The 23,105-nt window shown below is 36.5% G+C and overlaps 1 protein-coding gene across 49 annotated transcripts in view; it reads left to right on the top strand.

Moving 5' to 3' along the window:
* LOC148224426 (uncharacterized) overlaps window positions 1-23,105 on the top strand; it is a 227,952-nt gene that overhangs the window by 95,449 nt on the left and 109,398 nt on the right. For 5 of the 49 annotated variants that reach the window (XR_015802580.1, XM_088162006.1, XM_088161999.1 and 2 more), the window contains one exon: window positions 19,298-19,464. The exons of 41 other annotated variants lie outside the window; for them this stretch is intronic. The gene's annotated coding sequence lies outside the window, so the exon portion shown is untranslated. Of the gene's footprint in view, window positions 1-15,855; window positions 16,021-19,297; window positions 19,465-23,105 lie in introns of those variants that run through there. 3 more of the 49 variants (XR_015802582.1, XM_088161992.1, XM_088161991.1) reach the window with 3 other exon arrangements.

The raw sequence follows: 23,105 nt of genomic DNA, 5'->3' as shown, positions 1-23,105 counted from the left end.
GCAAAGCCAGTGTATTCAGTGACTGAAGTATTTAAAAAAGAAAGAATAATAGAATCTAAATTAAGCCTAATTTTTGCATTGTGCCCTTTATGCACAATTATCCAGTAGCAAGCTGTGTAAAATATGGAAACAAGTTAGTAATATACCCACAAATAGACTACAAAACAAAATGAGTAATTACAGGATGTACTTCAAAATAGAAAATAGAGTTATTTCAAAGTAATACTTGACACTGAATATTTGTAAGACCATGCAAAATAGAAGATTAGTCAGGAGGAATTCTAGTAAATCAGCTTATTATAAAAGACAAAGGAAAGAGTTTGCTTCGAAATGAGGAAGAAATATTCATATGTGCAAGAATTCTATTGCAAGAAAGCACAGGAATCAGGAGATCTGTATAATCTGTGCATCATTCAGCATGGAGGCTAGTACAGAAAGAAAGGATCATTAATTTAAACATTTAGGGAAAGTGTTAGGGTTTGTATTTGGTTTTGCCTTGTCTTTCTCAGTCCAATACTTCACCATCTCCTTCCAAAACTGCATACCATTAGCAGTTCTGTATTCTAATCTCTCCCTTGCTGCTTAAAATTATCACTCCTTTATTTCAAATATGGCTTCTTATCCTCTGCTCTGCTAACTGGCTTTATTACCCTCGACCTCTTCTTGCCTCCACTGCAGGCAGCTTGACATTTTTACATCAGCTAATCCTCACTTTTCACACCCTTCCCTTCTCTTCCCCCACCATGTATTTTCTTCCTTTTCCTCTTTCAGTGTATTCAAAGCTTCAGAGAGCTTTTCAGCAGATATTCAAACCCCTGGAGAAATTCAAAGAGATAGAAACACAGCACAAGAGCTAGGGGTGTTCTTTTCTGGACTGCCAAAAGCATAAGGTAACATTCAGAATGAGATCACTGTGCCATGATCTCATTTTGAATTGGATTTTCTTATGGGGCATAGGAAGCCTAGTAGGGAGAGCATATTTTTTGGTAGTTAATATTAACTCAACAACGGTTAAAAAAAAAAGCTCTTACTTTCATTTCTTAATTTATAATTTCATGTGTGAGTTTAAAAAAATTATGAGAAGATAATAAAACAATGGCTTAAATTAGGCATGAACATGTCTTAAGCTAGGCATTGACTGGACTTAGAGCAGCCAAGTGTACAAGGCACATATGTACAGAGGTGCCAAAACAAAATGAAATGTTTGAGAAAAGTATTTTGCAGGATAACTGAAAAAAAATAGCAAGGCTTTTTGTGCTAAGCAAAGCAAGAGCAGACTGGCAGGAGAAAGCATGGCAGGAGTGGATACCTCAGAAACTTCCCTGCATGTAAGGTGCAGCCAATAGGCTGTTTAGGAAGAATGTGGCATTCTGGTACTGACCCTGATTTCTCTTTGTTGCTTCTTTAACAAATGAATGTGTATTCTTTCCTGTGAAAAAGACAGAAATAAGTATTCCGTGTCACAAACAGCCTATATGAGGTAAAGAACAGGAAAACAAGATGCACTGGAAAGCTCTACCTGCCATCAATTAAATTTGAAAATATCATCAGTAATTATGCCCATCAGTAGTATTTTGACATAGGGTACTTCACAGGAATTTGCAATGATTTGAAGGAGAAGTTAAACAGCCACTGTATTAAATTTGAAACTTGTACTTTAAAACAAGGCAGGTTGTGAAATAAAATGTGTATGAGCAACAGAAGTAATGGCAGAATGTGGATGAACTTTGTTGGTAACCTAACTAGTGAGTGCAAAGAATTAAAAATCAAAGAAAGGGAGAAATGCAAGTATAGAGGGAAAAAGCACTCTGCTGAGCTTTAGATTTAGAGCAAAATTTGCAATAAATCTTCAGAGTGACTGAGTGATTCTCAGCTTCAGTATGTGCAAAAAGAAACCCTGGCGGAAGTAAGACACTTGACCATAAAAATATTTGTTCCTGTGATTAAACATCATAATCATAAACCCAGAGGAAGTGGCAAAGATAGGGTTAGATTTGTGGCTTTTTTGTGAGAACACTTTTACAAATCTCTTACTTTATTTTTGAAGTTAATATATAATTTCTCTTGATTCCATGGGTTCTAAGCATGACAAGTTTGGAATGTGTATTTTTGAAACTTAATTAGAAAAGCTAATCAATAAATTTTATTTTTTTTATTGCATTAGAATTATATCTTAAATATGCATTTTAAACCAAGTCTTTCTCTGTCATAAATTATCTTTCACTCTTAAAAAAAGATATTCTAAGAAAATTATTCTGTGTAGCCATGCAGGCTGCAAAAAAAGATCCTGCAAAATTCCTTTCTGCCTGAAATCAATAATAAAATAAGTTCATTTCATACAAACACACATCTAAAGCTTTCATGACAGTCTAAAAAATCTAAAAATGCCTGCAGAGGATATGAGTTTATTGAATTTTCTTACTTTACTGTTTCATAGACTCTACCTTAACCAGATAGTATAATCTGATTGTATCAACCTAGAAGTATATAGGATTTTATTTTAATGTTAAAAAGGTCAATAGCTTTGGAACTTAAATTCTTTCTGTCTTCTATACTGCACTAGAATCTCAGCACTGAAGTATTACCAGATAACTTTAATAAAAAGAGGTTGGATTTTATAGACTAAAATTTACTTATTCATTTCCTATATATACAGTTAAATTATTTAGATGAATGCTTTCTAAGTATGTGGCAAAGCAATATATACTTTATTGAATGATGAAGGAAATTTATATTAATGTGGTTGATATAGAAATAAAATTTCTTCCAAACCATTTTTGCTGTATAACTGTTATTGAATATTACATCTTTTTATCACCTCAGATGATACTCTAACATTTTAGTGCTTTATTCCAGCTCTGAAAATGTTTTAGTCTTACCAAAGACATGTTCTGCTAAGTTCTGCATTGAAGCACTTTTGGTTTGGAATTTGAGTTCGATTTTAAAATTTGGTGACAGATATACCATTTTCTGAGTCATTCAGTTGGTCTGCAGAATAGATTCATTTTGAAAGATTTTTTTTTAGACTTCATGAAGCTTCTGAAAATCTGGATCACATTAGATATAAAGGCTTAGGCATTTTCAGCACCATAGAAGAAGTTTGCAATCATTTTCTATAGTACAAATGGGCTTATTTAGCACTCCTGTTATGGAAAAGATTCTACAATAATAATACTACTATTATAATACCATTTCTGTAATAATAGCACTTCTGTTATAAAACACCATTATTATAGAAATGCTATTATAAGACAAGCTCTGTTATTTAGATTTGCTTCTGCAATAAAAGTGCTAAAAAGTCTGCTTGTATTACAGAAAATTATTGCAAATTTTTCTTGCCTGGCAGTGAAATTTTTCATTCTGAATCTTGTCTGTCTCTGTTGGAAAGCCATTCTCGTACATACTCTGAAGCCTCTCTGAGTTACTCAACAGTGTGTGTTTAAAATAGGGAATTACTGAATAGGCAAATGGAAAAAAGGCCAGTCGTCATTTATGCCATCTTCCATGTTCCTAATCTGCTCACCTCACTTTTTGTCATAGGCCAGAACTCTTATGTGGAAAGTGTATGCAGGCTTGTAGTGCAGGTTTTAACACTGTGCATAAGGTAGAGGAGATGACATTAAAAAAAATACACGAAGAAAGGGAGCAAATTCTTTTGTTTCATCCTATTATTTTTTCCAATTTTGAGCACAGTTCATGGGAAACAGCTTCCAGTTTTTCCATTTGACTTTGTACCATACTCTTATGCTCATAATATTCAACAGGAGGTAAATTCAACAGGAATAAAATTCAGTCCATGTTCTATTAAACACTTTGAGCCAATGAAACCATTAGATCAGAGTTCCTTATGAGTACTCAGCCTAAGGACCAGCCTGCTCTGATCATCATCCTCCATTTACAACCCACTACCAGTGGGTGCATTCCAAAACCATAATCAATATCTGTCTTTTGGGAGGAAGGGAACAAAAGAAAGAACAAATGGAACATAATCTCAAATCTCTAATCTCAAATTCCTGGTTCCCCCATATCCTGTGATTTCTTTAAAAATGTTTGGTGGTTTTTTTTTTTTTTTTTTTTTTTTTTTTTTTTTTTTTTTTTTTTGTTGTTGTTGTTGTTGTTGTTGTTTTTTTTTTTTTTTCCACTGCTAGCTGTTCTAATGCACTCTCCACTTCCTTCATGTGCAACTGCCAATCCACCAGTGATCCCACAAACAGAGCAGAAATTCTCATGGGTAAGGCATTTTAGAAAAAGATTAGGACAAATTTCTGAGTTTAGACCTCGGACAGTCTTTGCCTAATGTGTTAATTTTAGTGTGAATAAATTACCTATATATATTTTGGAAATGCTTGGGTCACAGTGTGAACTTTGTGGTAAGGACACAAAAGAGTTAGTTCCCATAAATTTCTTTCATGTTTGCATATGCTCTGACACAAGAAGTCTCTTGCCTGTGAAAAATTCCAAATACATTACATCTCTTTCATCTCCTGGACAAGGGTCATATAGAAGGTAAATATTCAACATGAAGTCTATGGAACTGCATCAGTCATATGCCGGAAGAAGATCCACCTTCTAGGTTTCTGATTTTTGTCATAGATGTTTTCTGCTGAAAACAATCAGTCTCAAAACTTGAATTAATCCTATTTTTTTCCTTTTTTTTTTCAGTCTACAGTTCCTGTACCAAGGAAATGTCATTACAGTAATAATTCCTCCACCCATAATTTGTACTTTTAAAAAACATGCAAATCTAATCTTGAGTTTTTCCTTGCAGTTTTCCAAGAATGTAATTTAGGCATGAATTGGATCCATTAGATAGCAACAATATGACTATTACTGTTCTAAAACTTTTCAGTAGCATGAGGAGAATATTAAGTCTTTCTCATTTAAATTTTGTCCTTGCTCTCCGTCAGTATATTTTTAAAAATTGTTCCATGAGAGTCATAAGACTAGAATTTTCTTTTAAGTTTTTTTAAAATCAGTTTTATTATTTAGTGGAAAGAAAAAGAGCTAGTGAGTTTTGATGCTCTTTTGTACTCCTGTAAGTTGCTAAAGGCTTTGTTTTTACACTGCTAAATACATTACTTAGTCCATAGAGTTTATTAGTGCCTTTGGGTACCATATTTTCTTGAAAATAGCACACACTTTTGTGCTTATTTGTATCTCCTAATGCTTAAGTGCTTGTGCTCTCTTTTGTGTGTTATTTTTCAGTTGATACTTACCAGTACTTGTGTGGAGTAACATCTGCTGTTTTGGTTCTTCATTGCTATAGCTCCCTTAAGACTTTAGTACAAAAAGTGAGTTTATTGTTAGCAGCTACAGTACTACAAAGACAATCTTGTGATAGCAGTAGTATGGTACCTTTTTCTTGGTAGATTCAAGAAAAAGGCTCTTTGAAATAATAATTTGCTCAAAAAGTTGAGTTTTTGGTAAGTTAAAAGATTTCTGTTTTAAAAGAAAGAATATGTCTCAGCCTCAGGCAAAAAAAACCCAAACAAACATGTGCAGATAAAAAAAATCAGGTATTTATTTTTGAAATCTATGCAGTGAAAATGTTGACTACTTTTGGTATTTAAAAACAAAGCACTTATATTTTCTATTTCAAGCCTACACTTTTCATTTAAACTGTAACATAAACAAAATAGCTAGACAATCCCAGAGCAAAATACTGATTTTTAGTCTTAAGAAAATTTGAATATTTCAGGTTTTCTGTTTTTCTGGAAAAAGATAGATTGGTGTAAGCACTTGAAGAATGCAGTTTCATGTCTCAAAACATTGTCCCCATAAGAGAAGCCACCACAACAGAACCTGAGATAAGTGCAGACAGCACCAGGAAGATGCTCATTCCAGGCCTGGTGAGGCAGATCTGGGTAATGCACCCAGATAAATTTCCCCCCATGGCAAACTGTGGGACAGGCAGTGAGGGCTCATGCACAGGGCACCCCACGTTATGGGAGCAGCACCCACACCCTGTGCACACCCAGGACCAGACAGCACAGAAGTGACACCTCTAGAAGAGCTACTCTGGGACCCACCCCACTGAAGGCCAGGGTGAGGAAGGACCAGTGGGGCACTGCAGGAATCCACATGGGATGATAGTTATTGCTTAATTTCTCTCTCTCTCTCTCTCACTTTCTTTCTCTTTCTTCCACTCCTCTCCTCCAATTTCTTTCTATCTCTCTAGCTCACATTTACTCTTAAATAAAATCTGTACTATTGACTTCAGCACATGGTCTTGTTGCACTTTGTTCAGGGAGAAGCATCTATTAAAAGTGGATCATACCAGTTGATCAGAATAAAATTTTCCATAACTGTTTGTTTATCTATCAATTCTAATCCAAGTTAAATAAGCCTTTTTTTTTCTTACTGCACCTAGTGAAGCCCTGGCTATGGCTGTGCCTTGGATACGGCATATATGTGGCACTATGACCATGTCCCTGTAGTTCTCAGGTGTAAAAATTAGAGAGTTTTCTGTTTCCATCCTTCATTCTTTTTCTAAGTTATCGTACAAAACCCAAGAAGTTCAGGCACTTCTGTACTAGAGGGTGCACTCTTCTAACACCTAAGCCTCAGGATGGTTTTCCTCTCAGAACAGCTTACCCCTGGAAGTGCCTGTGTTCAACCGCTCAGGTTATGCCTCCTTAAGGTTTAATTACTTCTCATGATAACTTTGGCAGGTCAAACACATGAGATAAGTTTCCAGATTCTCCATTTTCCCATGAATAGCAAGGCAGATAGATATTTCTTTACTAAAGGTTATGAAAACTCATTACTAAACCTGCACGGTCTCTGCTAGGTTAGGTCTTATAGATATGTTCAAAGCACAGACATGAAGAGGGAGAAACAATTGACTGCTTCTACTTAAAAGAACGGTGGTAGCAGCCATGGTGTTGCTCTCCACCTTTTTCATAACAGCCTAGTAACTTCAGCTACACACATGAAGTAGATCCTTTTTTTCCCTTTGCTGCTAACACCTTTAAAACGAAAACATTTTACCTCACAGGAGGGTTCTGGCTTAACAGGCTACTTGGCTGGTTGGGTGATATTATGCTCTGCCCTCACACAGTATTTTAAACTTGAACACAAATAATGCACTAACAAAACCATGCAGTTCTAAAGTGAGGTTTGCCTGTTGCCTGTCCCATTTGGTCTCCTTCTTAAGCAACTAAGTAAGCAGAAGCTTTTGATAAATATTTCACCAGCCCACCTCTCGTTATGGCTTCTGACACCTTAGTTTGGTGTACAAATAGCGGCTTAAAGTGAGAAGAAAAATGGAGGATTTGAAAAAAGAGATAAATAAGACTTCTTTTCTGAAAAATAGGTTTTTTTTAGGGAAGCTGAGCTAATACAAACAACTTTGGTAGATGGCAGAATGCATCATTTTATCTTGCTTCTGTTGTGTTAAAGGGAAGCTGAGTCTTTACATAGGATAAGCATAAAAATAAGACTATATCTTGTTTCCAGAAGAATCCTGTCAAGTCATTTGGTGTCAATGAGCATAGAGTATTGACAGGATCAGGTATCCAAAATTCAGCCTACCCACTGTTTCAATGCAATTTTTAGAGAAGCTGTGTGACCCAGCATCTAGTTTAAAAGTGGAACAATTATTAACCCAGTGCTGGAATAGGTAGATCCTCAGAGGAGAAAAATCAAGCAAGCCAGAAAAAGAACAAGCAGGTAACTGCCCTGATAACCATGACACAGGGGAATTTCATTAATGAGTCTACCTTTTCACTATGTCATCCCCATCATTCTGTTTGTTCTATAGGGGCCCTGATAATAAACAGCAGCTCCTTATCCAGTGCTCTGCACAAGAAGAATTGTGTAGTCTCTTGGCATAGCCAGGGTACAGGGATGTTTCTTTGGCTCTTAAACAAGCAAAGGAGTTACTGCTGGCTTTTCCAAAAGAAACTAAATTTTGGCTAGGGATGCTTAACTCTTTTAAGAAACCATAATTTTCTTGTTATTGTTAAGCTAACAGAATCTGAAGGGAATGGGCGGACTTAACGAGGCTTAAATTAAATGTGTTAATGCTCCTTAGATCCAGATTGTTCTAAAATAGCCTTTTAAGGATCATCATTCTGGTCATATACTTCACTGTAAATCGTTGCAAGTCCTCCCTAGTAAACTGTGGCCCAGTGTTAAATACTGTGTCAGATATTCTACAGCTAGCAAAAATACATTTGCATAATCACCTGTTCAACTGCAATGGAATCTAGTAATGCTATCTCAGGAAAATTTAAATCATAGTCTAGAATTAATACATACATCTCCCTAGTCAGTTTAAGTAAATCAAGGACTACTTTACTTCAGGGGACAATTTATTCTGTCCCACCATATAGGTTTCTTTGGACTGTCAGAGCCTGTAGTTTTGCACATGTGACAAAGCCTAGATAAATTCTCCAATGGCACTATTCAGGAGCAATACCAAACATGTCTAGTTTGTCTCTGGGATTTTTCAGCCTTTAATTTATCTTTCTATTATCTGTTCTAAAATATTTTTTCAGTAACATTGCCAACTCCCCATTTTGATAATTTGAAGTTCCTGTATGAATTCAGGCCTTGATATTGTTTTGGGGCTTGGAAAGTGACGTTCTTGCTAGGCTGTACTAATAATCATATCATCATCCTGAACTGCTGCAACCTACACTTTTTCTGTAATGGGACAATTTTAAAATTAAGTTTGATAGTCACTCAAGGTTTGGATTTTATTCCAATGAAGTTTTATCAAATGCTCTAGAAAATATTCATGCAGCAACCAAGTTTCCCTCAGCTTGTAATTAGTTTGCAAATCATCAGCTTTTAATTTAAAAATAGGGTGGTGCTTTGCTAAGCTGATCTTGGGTGTGTGCTGCATTGTTTACAGTTGAAACTGGCCTGTAAATTTTTGTCGTGGACTAAACACAAACCCAATTTCTTTGCACTAGACTAAGCTTTTGTCAGTAGCCAGAGTGAGTAAAGTGCTGATTTACATTTCTGACCATATTGCTTTATGAGAATTTTGCCAGTTCACTACTTTGTAATCAGCTTATTTTGCACTTTGATACTGATTTTCCTTGAGTCTGCACCTCTGCACAGTAGTGAGTTTAAGATTTTAGTTCAATAACCTGGTCTGCTATTAAAAAAAAAAAAAAGCAAAAAACATAGAGTAAATGAAATTGAACAATAATGCCTAGGACCTTTTAGTCTGGAAGTAGACATTTTACTATTTAATGTATTTAAATTTAAGGGAAAAAAGCACCTTTGTTTATCCAAGGAGTGCTTGCAGCCTGTTCTTTTAGTTAATTTGGTTCCTTCTGCCTAAGTCAAGCTTTTATAGGAACCTGAAGAGTGGACTTGTTAGATTTTCGACTGCTCTCTGTTCTCAATACCTGAGAGGTCTTCAAGCTTCCCTGTGTTTGTTTTGACTCCTTGACCTGTCAATGACGTCATGTTTTTGATGAAGAGAAGGCTTTGTATCTGCAAATTACTGCTGCATTTTTTTTCTCTAGCAGTTTACTGTCTACCTTCATCTCTGTTTTGCAGATATTTTTAATTATATTTTATTACCGCTTTCTTTGCTTTTAATGCTGGTAACACTGTTTTTGACATCCCACTGACTCAGTGCTTTAATGCTCAGTTTAAACTTAATAAATGTCCCATTTACTTTCAGGTTGACAGTCTATTTATCTTCTCATGATGGGCAATACTGCCAGAAAAAAAAATCCAAAGAAGTCACGCTGCAGTTAGCCTCTCTGGCTGTGCTATGCATACTTGACTGGTGCCTGCAAACTTTCATGCACTGATATTAACGAGTGCATGTCTTTAATCTTTTTTTCATCCGGCAGATATTGTGCTATTTTTCATAGACTGTGTAAGTCTGTGGTCTCTACCAAAGTGGCTTTGATTTTGTGCTATTATGCCTTAGGTATCTCTTCTGTAGTCTGGATTTTCAATTTTATTTATACTTTAAGATACTGTCCATTTCCATAAGCATTATTCTTGAGGGAATGATTCCTGCTGCTTAGCACATTCTGCTCATGATATCAGGTTAATCCATGTCTCCCATCTATCCTAGTAAGATACACAGGGTTGGGGCATGGACCTGGAAGCTCCCCTTTGCTCGTTCCTGCTGTTAAATGGTGAGCATTGTCTCTGTCAGAGTTTAACCCCACCTGTGGAAGGGTGAGAAGCCTCAGTCAAGCTCTGTTCTTGGCAGGCAATCTGCATGTGGCCTGTCTGGTTTTAGAGATAAAGTAGAGAAACTGTATGGATGCAAGTCACACTGTGACTATTTGACCATAGTACCAGAAATGGTCCCTGGTTCACTGTAATTCCTGGCCTAAAATTAGCTTTTGAGGTTCTTTTCCATAATTTCTTCCCATTGACAAATTTTATTAACGATCTGGTCTTTATCACAGACTTCATTAGTTAAGATTGACAGCATCTAAATAAAGTGAAAATTCTTTACCCTTTCTTTAGGTAACTTTCTATTTAATATATCCCCCTCAGAAGACAGGACAGTACTCAAATTTTTGCAATTCAGTTTCATAATTGGCATGTTTTATCTTGTTTTAAAATGCATTAAAATCTGCTGTTGTCAGTAATAGGGTTATTTTTTGATGGTATTCTCTGACATGGGCAATTGACATTGATTGCAAATTCAGAGTAAGACAACCTGATTCTCTTTGTCAGTTGTTTTTATTCAGCAACCTGTCAAAAACTGGACCTTCTTGACACAGTTTTAACTCGGTAATAAGTATTCTCTTCTCTGGAACTATTTCAAATTGTGTACCAGAGATCTTCAATTCTCCAGTTGTGTGCTCTTCCACTAGCATTTACTCTTGTTTTGCAATTTCTATTTATAATATGGTACTCAACGGGGGCCTCCAAGCACTGGCCATTATAGTACTCAGTTATTACAAATAATCTGTACAACAAAACTGTTCCCAAAGCTGAACCACGTAAAAGCACAGATCCCAAATCATGCTACCTGTCTGAAATGTTCTTTTCATGGAGGGTTGTGTTTCAATCTGTAACTGATAAAATAATGAGGAGGGTATTGAGTAGCATTAAGTCATATTTCAATTCAGGAAGGCTGTGAAAAAAAATGGAAGCTTTCCACATCACTACATCTGAACTGCAAATGGATCATCAATTTTAATTCCTTACAAAATAAAATAGGGAAAATTGATTTAACAGAGATATTTCTTCTATGACTTCTCTTTCAGCAGTTACACTTGAGAAGTAAAATGTTACACTGAACAAAAATTTGCTTTAATTTGAAAATCTGTAAATACAGAGTACTTTCTATGTTTCTAGACATTTCTATATATGTTTCTAGGCTAGGAGCCTAGCTTTCCTAAGTTCACTCTATTGCCAACAGAGTGAGGCAGGCATTTCCTGAGGGGAATTATTTTAAGTATTCTAGCTAATAATGTCATTTGAATTTACCATCCCAAACCAAGATAAGTATTATTTAACACAGTGCTTGCTACCTCTAAGGAAAGACATCATTTAATCCAGCCTTCCCAAACAGATGATTTTACAGGCTCATCTACTTCCCTGGTGTTTCCTTTAGGATTAGCTTACTTTTAGACATTTACATGTCAAGACTGCATAGTCATTGATATGCTGGCTAAACATTGTTTAGAGTTACATATAGGCATTTCTATATTGATAGGCACATCTATATTGATTTCATTTTGTAGAGTGGGAAAATTTATTCCTTACAGCACATTTTCTTCAACAACAAAATCTAAATAACTACACTACATTCTAATATTTTTGTAACATATCATATTAAAGACTGGGAGAAGCTAATGTTTTTGTTTATTCTGTCTGTGAGCTGGTCACAGCTCCCTGTGAAAATTTATGTTATATTGGTCCTTTAATGACTTGTTTTCTGGATGTTTTAATTCACCTATGTGAGGAAGCACTTGTTAAAAAAAACCACAAACAAAACCCCCCAAGCACACTCCCCCTTTATTATAGCAGAAGTGTCAAGAAATGCATTAGAATATAATTGTTACTGAGGCGTGATCTAAAGATGTGTGACCATAATTTCACTTCCCTGGAGAGGATTGGTCAGTTCACTGAAGTATGGAGGATATGAGTGATTCATCACTCCTTGCCACCATGCATGTGGTGTTTTCAAAGCAAATAAAGTTGTATTGCTATCTGGGGAGCAGAAGTTAGGATATGTAGTTGATAACAGATTCATATGTGATTATTGCTATGTGATTTGCCTATAATTGCAAATATTTTATTGCTTTTCACCTCTTTTTTAACTACAAATGGTTGTGAAAAAAAAACCAAACTAGTCTATTCAATTACTCTATTTTATAATAAATTGCTTTCTGGGTTTTCTTTTATGGACAATTGATTTTTCTAGTAGTATAGATAGATGTCTGAACTTTTTGTTGGTAGCTAAATTATCATACATGTTGTGATCCTGTTGCTTTTGCCAATTGTGCAGGAACAACTGGTGGTATGGTGAAAGCTGATCAAGTGAAGACTTCCTATCTTCTGAATTTGGATAAGTTTCTGAAATGCCATCCTGCATCTCAAAAAATGAGCTCTGTGGGGAGTTATGCAAAAGTTTTTCATTTTGCTCCTGCTGCACTTCCATAGTCTAAAGTCATGTCAAAAGAAATAAATCTGTGCTATGCATTTTGACTTGAAACAGCTCTTCTGTTTAGAGATGTTCATGGAGGTGGGTTGATAAACTGTGGTTAGCCCTGAGCTCTTTTCTCCCCAACGAACAAGTCCTGCAATCTTCAAGCAGTTCAAACTAGTATAATGAAGAAACACTTAAGGAAAAACAATTGTACTGTCATATCCGTGTTCTCTTCCTTGACATTTTACATGATCCTACCAGCCTTTTAAAGCTGGGTGTAACCTCAGCGACCACTGTGACTCATCTTTTATGGTTAGTAAATCATTGAAAAATGATTAAAGATTATTACATCCCAAAGTTGCCTTATGATAGTTCTACATTGTATAAACATTTTCTTTTAAAAATGTCTCTCTTCTAGAAACGTTAGCAAATTATTCAAATTATTTTAATGATAGTGAAAGATGTAGACCAGTGCTGATTCTGGAGCTATGTTTTTCTTTAATTCAAAGCTTGTTTGATTAAAATACCTGTATAGATGATTCGAGTAGTAAATGGAACACTATGAATATACTAGAGAGTATAAAATCCTACCATGAATTATTTTCATGATGAGTTCTTATTTTGAATTCAGGTTTACTTATCATCAGGAAAATTCATACATAAAACATATTTTGTATTCATTACATAACTGCCTCCAGTTTCTATACCGACAAAATTCACTGGTTTCAGTGGAATTACTCCAGGTTTATACTGGTTTAACTGAAGGGGGAATAAGTATTTTAGACTTCCAGCAGTAAAAAAGGAAAAAAAAAAAAAAGAAAAAACCAACCAAACAAATAATAGGCACTAAATTGCATGTAGAGTAACTCACATTATTATTTAGAAGAATAAATGGAAATGTTTTTAGTGTGTTGTTAATAGTGCATACTCAAGGTCCATAACATTTTCAAGGGAATAATCCAATGGAGCCACTAAAAGTTAATGTGTACCTCTTAGCTTGTCTTGTTTACTGAAGACGAACATATAAAAGAACTTCTGTGAAATCTGAAGGAAGCCAACCAACAATGTGAGGCAAACAAGAGATGTACAAGCCATTGGCTGCACTTCTGCAAGCAGCTAAGCAAGGCTAAAAGCTCTCAGTAGCAGAATATCCTTCCTCCAGTTCCACAGCTTTTACTTGTGACAAGGTAGCCTCTGTCTCCTTTTATTGTTGGAAGCACTGGTGCTTGCTGAACCTTGAATTGAGGCAATTCAATTTATTAACACTGGAGAGAACCATCAAGGTTGTTTTGTTTCTAGTTTAGTTTTATTTATGTTAGTGTTAGTTCCCCAAGAAGTCCAGTAGTCAGATGACCAGTGGTGCTATCTCACTTCTGTGCAAAAATGCTTTCCAGTTCAGCAGGAGATGGTACTGGAATATGTTGCCTTATATAAAGCAACTTGGTTTGCTGTTTATTTGTGAAGTGACAGCTTTTGCTGAGTTTTGACTGGTAGTCACTTGCTACTATCTAGTGGTGAGAAGATATCAGCAAAACTGAGGAGGTTTTGTCTCTCTTAGAACAAAAGTACCACTGATCAGCTGACTTGCCTCTCTTTTTATTATATTGGCACCTTTCTCTTAAGCCATAAATACAGATTTAAGCTACTTTTCCTGATTTCTTATTTTAAATAAATAATTTTTAATAATAAATAGGTAAGTGGAGTGACAGTTGACAAGTAAAAGCACAGTGATCCCAGACTTTTAGTAGTCAGAAAGCATGCACTTATCTCTGCCTAGTGAGCCCAGACCTTCACATTTTGTTCAGAAACAACTGCAATCCATCTCTAGCACTTTTCTTACTCCTTGGTAGGGTCTGCCACTGTTTTCTCACTTTTGCTCTCACCCTCTTCAAAAAATTAAAAAGGCCAAGCTAATAAGCACCTGACTGCATTGTATATCCTGGTATTGTTATTTCTAAAAGTGTGGTGGTGTTGGCACCTGGGCTGGCTTTTCCTAGGCTGGCAGAGTTTCTTTGCCTGGGCTGTATGATAGGTTTCCTTTGTGCAGCCCTTCACTTCAGAACACAGTGCACAAGTAGAACCAAGAGATACTGTGTGGTTTAAGTGTCCAGTGGTTCAGGTTCAAGAGACAAGTAGCACCATGAGTTTTACACCTGGTGATGGAATTATGAGAATCAGAGAAGTTTAAATGCTGTTAATGTTACACAATGCCATAGTTTATTATGTATTCATGTGGTGGTACTTCTTTGTTCCCTGTTTTTTATATGTTTCAGCACTTCTTAACATGTCCGAGTATTCTCAATATCTTCTTTGACATAAAATATATCATAAGAAGGATATTGGTTACTGAGGTACAGAGCTTCAAAAATCTGCAATTTCAATTCTGTCAGTGCTGCAGGCTTGTTGTATGACCATGAACAAGTTATTCACTGTATGCCTCAGTTTTCCTTTCTGAAAGGAATATAAAAGTTGTAGCAGAAATGTCATACTTTTTAGTACTATGAAGTGTGTTTTCTCCCCCCAGGGATGTTAAGAATAATCATAATAATGATTAATTATCAAACTAGGAAATGGAAAGCACCTTCAGACTTCTAAGGAAGTTCATATGTACTCAATACATACAGAAATGTCTTCCAGAGCTGCATCCATTTTTACTAATTTATATTAGACAACGGTCTAATAATTGCATTTCTCGGAGTTATCAAAGAGACATAGCTAGCATAGCTGTTAGCTAGCATATGAAATAAAGAAGCTTTACTAGAAAACTTGATATACTTGAAGGTGGTCCCAGTAACAGACTATTGTAAGAAGAATCATAGAATCACGGGATGGTTTGGGTCAGAAGGGACCTTAAAGATCATCTAGTTCCAAACCCCTGCCTTGAGCAGAGACACCTTCCACTAGACCAGGTTTCTCAAAGCTCCATCCACCCTGGTCTTGAGCATTTCCAGAGATGAGGTATCCACAACTTCTTTGGGAAACCTCTTCCAATGTCTCACCACTCTGACAAAGATTTTTTTCCTAATATCTAGTCTAGACCTACTCTCAGTTTGAAGCCATTCTCCCTTGTCCTGTCACTACATGTCCTTGTAAAATGTTCTTCTCCATTTTTCTTGTGGGCTCCCTTCAGGTACTGGAAGGTTGCCATGAAGTCACTTCAAAGCCTTCTCTTTCCCAGGCTGAACAGACCCAATTCTCTCAGCCTTTCCTCATAGGAGAGGTATTCCATCCCTCTAACCATCATCATGGACTCACTCCAACAGGTTGATTTCCTTGCTGTGCTGGAGACACCAGAGCTGGATGCAGCACTGCAGGTCTCAGAGAGCAGAGCAGAGGGGCAGAACGCCCTCCTCACCCTGCTGGCCACGCTGCTCTGGATGCAGCCCAGGACACAACTGGCTTTCCAGACTGTGAGTGCACATTGCCAGGTGATGTTGTCCAGCCTCTCCACTTTCTTATCCGTCTAACAGTTCACTCATCAAATCCATCTGTCACTAATTTACAGAGAAGGATGTTGTGGAGGACCATGTCAAAGAGTCCTTTCTCTAGATCCTCCTGTCTCTCAAAGGTTTCCTCTCTCTAGATCCTCCTTCAAATAGTAGTTGTGTTGGGAAACACAGTGTTGAGGAAAAGGAATTCTAGCATAAAAAAAAAATTGGAACACTGGATTGTAATTAATATTTTCTAAATAGAACTTTGTGATAGAAAGAAGTTGCCATTCTTTTTTAAGATTAAATTGTTGAAGTACTCACCCCTGTAGTCTCACTTCTATAGTAGATATTTTTTTTTACTGCTTTTTTCTCAATAGTTCTAATGTATTGTAATGAGTTCAAATTTTTTCATGGCCTCACATATTCTAGCTGATATTTCTGTAGCTGTAAAAAGGGAGCATGTGGAGAGGAAGGGAGATTGTTTCAGGACTGTAGGATGAAATGCTTCCATGGTGTTGGATATTTACTGTCATAATTAACAAATAATTATTCCTTTCTGCTGTTGATAGGATCTGAAGAGAGTAGGGTGGATATGATTCATTGTTCCCTTTGAAGTTGCCAACAAAATCTAGAACTATTAAGCATAATTTAATTGTTTCACATTTGAGAGATATCTCTAAGAGCATATTCAAGGCCTTTTGCAGACTGAGACAAGTAACAAACCAAACATAGGGTGCAATTAACATTGGAAAAAGTGTGTCAGAGTTGAAATTCATAGAGATACTAGTTCCTTAAAAGAGCATTGTAAATATATTCATCTAGCCATTGAAGGTAAGCATGTCTCAAAATAGAAAGTCAGAGATATCTGAGTTGGGATGAAAATAATTTTATTTTTTAATGGTATATTTTTACCAGGATTGCAGATACCCATATTGTATGTCACTTGGAAGATCTATGATGATGATTTTCCTAAAGTAAGGAAAAATTGGTTTATTTCATTCAAGGAAAATAATATAAGTAACATTTTTTTCCTCAATAAACAATGGCAAGGCAGGGCAGTGGTCTGTCTTCTCTCAATCTAACTTTTTAAATTCAGTTTTTAGTACTCTGCAGGAAGTGCTTTGTATTTGAAATATAAGTGTTTTTTCCTGAGTCAGAAGAAGTTAGGTTTGTTCATAAAAATAGAAGCTGACATGAGACACTAACAGGTATGACAAAGATTTTGATCTGGAAAATTTAGATTTCAGCTGTAGTGTGGGCTTATCTAGGAAGCTGGAAAAATTTTAGTAAAACCAGTACAGATTCAAAAAAGACAGAAGGTCTTTAGATACCCACGTCTGAAGTGAATTTAAATACCTAAATTTAAAACTGAAAATCTGCACTCAGCTGCCATCTAACCACTGGATTAAGTAGGAAGACTTGGGATTCTTATTAAGTTTATTATTAAGGTAAAATGCCCCGGCTACATAGAATTGCACTATTGAGCTTTTTCAGGACCATCCCTACACCGATCATGTTGAAACTGGGAGGCTACACCAGATGCAAGCCAGGTGATGTTCAGGAACAATTGGATTCAGTGTATAATTTTAAGAAACTCAATCACTTGGCAGTGTGAAAATGCATGGTAGCTCCTGTATACTCCTGTCAAAATGTGGCTTTTGAATTAGTATCAAGCTCCTATAATAAGTCAATAGAAGAACAATTTACTATTTTATAGAATAAAAATTTAAAAAATATGTTTAGTCTTTAAACTTGGGCTTAGTTCCCTTCTTTGTTTGAGCAAATTCAAGTTTACACTGTTCCAAATCTGTCTTTTACACTGGTAGTTGCAAGGCTACTCTGGATGGAAATCGTGCTCCCTACTCTTGCCGTTGGAACTGCCAAAACTGAGATTTGCTGTGTCAAAGACAGACACCTCCAGTCTGAGAAGTGAGAACACAGCAATAAAGTTCAAGGTTCTGGTCTCTTACAGACAGAAGTACTGCTTTTGTTCCTGAGTTAGGAGGGTTGGGAATATAGGTAAGGGGCTGGTCTTTTCTCCCTAAATGCATTGTAGGTGATTGCTTTTGGAATATAATAATTTTAGGTAGCTCACAGCTCAGGGCCTCACTGGCTTCTTTGAAAATATCCCGTTTTCCCCATGTATAACTTAAAGAACCTGGGAACTGAATTTTGATTTTTGATTCCACTCCAAGAATCAGAAACATGAAAATTATCTCAGTTTGGCAGCTAACTATTAAACACTGACATTTCCTCCTGGTCATGGTCTTGTTGCTTGCTGATGGATGGTATCAAACTTAAAAATGCCAGAGTGACAGATATTTTTGGAGGATTATATTTTTTTCTTGGATAGTGATGGAATCTGCTGAAAAGGAACGGCAAAGACCCCAAGATTTAAATCCTGACCTGAATACTTTTGAAGGACCACCTTTAAATTAGCATGGTTGTTGAATACAGCATTACTGTTTCGTTTGTACAACACTTTACATAACATCCATAGCTTGGTGGTGCTTGCAGGTCACACAAATATCCACAAATACTGTAGTACGATGTAGCCAGGCTACTCATCCATGAATTATTTAATCTGCAGCTCTTTAGTACAGTCATTCTTGGCTTGTATTATCTGTGGCCTTTCCTGAGCAGAGGCAATTAGTAATATTGAATGTATCCTGACAGTATTCTAACACTTGGATATTGGTTGTTCCTTTCTGGAACTTTTTAGTATAGATATAGTGAATTTATTTTATTTAAATTAATAATTGTTATTTTATGGTGTTTTAATACACTGTGTGAATTCTCAGAGTGTATTCTATTAACTTGATAGAAGGTATTGTTTAGGTTTTTTGGAGTGCTATGTATGCACTGTGTATATTTGCGCAATTGCTACTTTTGTTTTTCCTTTTGTTGGCTCTAAAAATGGTGTGTGTTGGTTCTGATCCTGCACAGTTTGCCATTTGTTACCTGTCTGCAAGGAAAGGGGTGAATGTTGTCACCTGCTTGTGGACATGGCTTCAGTAAATGCCATACAATATTACAGAAAGATTTGTAAAACCTAAATATTGTACTATTTACAAATGTAGTATTTTTACAGTCAGATCTCAGTTATAATACCCTTTTCTGTTCCCATCTGTAAATGGGAATAAGAAGCAGTAATTAGTCAAGAGGCCTTTAATAAAAGGGAAAAGACAAGATCAGAAGTGGCTTTCACAAATAATAGATTTTTTTTTCTCCTTCAATTTAAAAAAAATTCCAAGGAGATTGCTTTCTTTAACAGGTATCATCTTGCATCAAGAAATATTGGCTGAGAAATGAAGAGATGGAGAAAATGAAAAGCCTCCAAGAAACAGAAATCCTTCAAAGCAGACTTTTAACCACCACACACCTACACACACAGGCACACCTTAACTCCTACAAACTATCTCACCAATTCAGTATTACCTGGTAAGCTGTGGATTATGAGAAATGATCAGCTAAGAGAAGGCAAGAATTCAGTGCTGCAAACCCCATGTTTTACCTGGCTTTACGAGAGAGGGTAAATCAATTTATAGGTTGCTAAAATTCTCTCTTGTGAAAATATGGTAGCCTTTTAAAAAATGAAAGATTCTTCTAGAGTGTAGAGGGAAGGAGACCTTGTGAGTATGATTTTGAGACAAGCAGTCACTGAGCATCAGACCATTAATATCAGAATTTTGCATTAAAGGCTTTGAATGACTGCTTCAAATCAGGTCATGAGAAAAACCATAGTTCCACACAAAGGCCTTCAGCCACTATATTATGCATTTGAAAAATTATTGTTCAATAAAGGCAGCAAAGTTGCATGGTCTATGAGGAGAGTTTATATAGTTTTAAGTAGTGATGTGAGGATACAGTACTTCCCTCTGCTTTTTCAGACTTGCCAATGTGGCTATCGTTACTGACAGCTTGACATGATGTTAGTTATTTAAAGTGTCAGATGAGAGTGGCTGATGCCATGGTACTGCAGTGCTCACATTTGTTGGAAAATTAGATGGTGATTTTTTTTAGAAAAAGGCCTAAAACCCCCCCAACAACCCAGCTGCTTAAGCCTCTGACTGCTTAGGTTTTTATTCTGTGCTGAGTGTATAATTTGAGTGAGCAGTAGTGAACATGCCTGAGGTGTTAAGAGAATGATGCGTTTTCTGTAGGCATGAATACTCTTAAATAAAACAGGAACACCTTCCTGCCATTTGTTGTCTTCCAGAAAGAATTTTTAAAAGGAAACGGAAACCAATTAGCCCGGAAGTTTAACCTCTTTTAGCTTAGCTTCTTTTATGGGAGCTTTTTAACCTTTTAAATAAATCATTTTCTTTCTTTTCTCCCCTCCCCTCTGAATCTGTTAGCAGCATTTCTCATGCTGGGCCCAAGGAGCAGGCTGCTTAAATTCAAGAATGATTTTGAGGGGATAAAGTGTACAAGATTTTGAATTCTTGCCATAAGTCCCTGGCAGACAGCCAGGAAACCTCAGAGGAATAGGACTAATGAAGGGAGGGTAAAGGAGATCTGGAGTGTGTGGCTGGTAATGCAGTATTCATTTAATTGGGAGCAGGTATCGGTGCAAACTTCTCCATTTTAATTGGAAAGAGAGGGAGGGTGTTAAGGAAGATGGAGAAAAATAAGAATGCATAAAGTTTTCAAGCTGAGGAGCCAAAGGCAGGCCTGTATATGGCAGAGAAAGAACTCAATTTAGGGCAATTTGCTCTGCAAGCTGGGCTGCAATCTCCCCTGGGGATAGGGATGAGGAAGAAAATGAAACCAAAAGAGAACTTGATAAAATCACCTAGCACAGACAATCTCAGTAGAATAGGTTTTACTGAGTTAAATCTGCCCCAATCAATGTGATTCTTTTCATATAAGTTACAAATAAAAAGCCACAAGATTACAATAAAAATCGAGGATGTACTGCTGCTGATGTAGCACATGGGAGTCTTAAGGACTTGTTGTAGAATACAGGTTTTTTGCAACCATCGTGTTTGGTTTTTGCTTTGTTTCCTAGCTAGGAGGGAAAAGCCCCTCATCTCTTCCTCCTCTCTAACCTTTTATTATCTTTAAACTAAGGTTAGTGGTAATGTGTGAACCTTATAGAGCATAATTTTCAATGCTCTGCAAAGCTGAACATGCTTTAGTCCTGACAATTGCTAAATCCACAGATTTTTCAGATACTCTTTTTTGCCTTTATACATGACAGAATTTAAAATAAGGAAAAGATGCTTCTCACCCATTCCACCTCTTTCTACCCATTCCCACAGCTGGGTGTACAGAAAAATGAGAATAAGTGTCTGCATTTTCATGATGCAGAGGAAAGGTGTTATGTTGTAGTTTTCTATACTATATGTATGCAGCGTCTTTCTCAGTACAGATACTTGGTGTACCAAGTGCTAAACAACTATTCATTCTACATCTGAGGACTAGCCTGAGTGGATTTTCCTTTTATTCTCAGTGGGGTATTAACCTAAATATTTGGTCTTTAACGACCTCCTGGGAAATGGCACTGTTATGAGTGGTGAGTGTCTGAGGTGGACAGCTGCTCTTTTGTTTGCACTGTCACACAGCTGAGAAAGATGAGGTGGTTCCTGCAGGGTCTTCAGTTGTGTGGGGAGGTTTGTACCAGAAGAGAGATAATGTGAGATTGCAGCTCTCAGGGTCTGGAGAGAAGAGCAGGGAGTAGGGAATTGGGGTAGGGAAAATGCAGAACTAGGCAACAATTTGATGACTTGTATTTGCAAAGGATCAGCTGAGATCTGTAGCTGTAATTAAGTGCTTTTCTTTGTGATGCTGCTGCAGCACTAATTTTACCTCATTAACTCTTCACTGGCAAAGGGAAAGATAGGAAGAGTATACACAGGAATAATATTGCTACCTGAAATGCACACAGTTCCTGGAATATATGAGTATTGCTGGTTTTAGCTTTGTTTCCTATGGATGCTTTCTATTAGCCTGCTGGTAAATAGTTTGTCCAGCCACTGGACATTCTGATGAAAATCTGGAAACCTTAAAAGTTCCTACATGTTTTGTGAAAAAACAGTTGGCTAAGTAGAGAAGAGATACTTAACCTGAACATCTCTGAGATGATTACAGCTCACTTTTACTTCTGGAGGCAGTGGTCAGTGAGAGCCAGTCCACAGAAGGCAACCTCAATGCAGGCTAAAGCCCTGGGAAGCAGGACAGCACAAAGAAGAGGAGCTGATAGCAAAGAGATGGCACCAGGTAGAAAAAGATTGGGCTGGGAGCTTACCTCTGCCTTGAGGACAGGGATGTTGAGGAGTCGCTGGATGCTCCAGTATAGCTCCTGAAGCTTCTTCAGTGTCATCACTGTGAAACCTCGTAGACAACATGCTTGTCTGTGCTTGCCTTGAGATGCCTTATGCACTGATTTCCAAAGCCATCTTATGCCTAACTGTGTTCCTGTATCTATATGAATATGTGCATGCAATTTTGAGCTGTGGCTGAATAGGATAAGGAGATTTTGTCACAACAATGGAGAATGACAATGGAATTAGGGGGATTTTCTAAAGAAGAAATAAAACATTTTTGTATCTAGTATATGTATATGGTTATGAAAGCTTAAAAGATCAAATGGAAACAAAGCATTTGTGTTCTTTATCATGAATTTCACATAGGTCCATCCAAAGGTACACAGAGAATTTACATGTAGAAATTCATATCATGGTGCAGATAAGACAGTGTATTTTACTACTAAAAAGGCAAAATTTTAACTGAGGATAAAGTTCTTGTTGAAATGCCTGTCCACAAGTACATGTGTCAATAGTATGTGGGTATATATATTAATTTTATATAAATAATTTTTTTATTGCACTCAAGTGTTATTTCCTTTCCATTTAAAAGAAATAAGGCAATAAGAGGGCTAGATTTTACATAAGACTCTCAGCCCCTGCATTATCCTGTGACATTTGCAGGGACATTTAAGAGAACTAATACATCATATGTAGCAGAAAAGACTAAATTTACAGTAGAAAGATGGGAGGAAAACCCTGTATTCTGTTAGTGATGATAGAAATAGTGGTGGAAGTGAATTTATTCCTTTCTGATCATATTACTTAAAAATT

The sequence above is a fragment of the Sturnus vulgaris genome, chromosome 3, assembly GCF_052056855.1.
Source record: "Sturnus vulgaris isolate bStuVul1 chromosome 3, bStuVul1.hap1, whole genome shotgun sequence".
Classification (NCBI taxonomy): domain Eukaryota; kingdom Metazoa; phylum Chordata; class Aves; order Passeriformes; family Sturnidae; genus Sturnus; species Sturnus vulgaris.
Note: the sequence above shows the minus strand (reverse complement) of the source record. Positions and strands in the feature narration are given on the sequence as shown.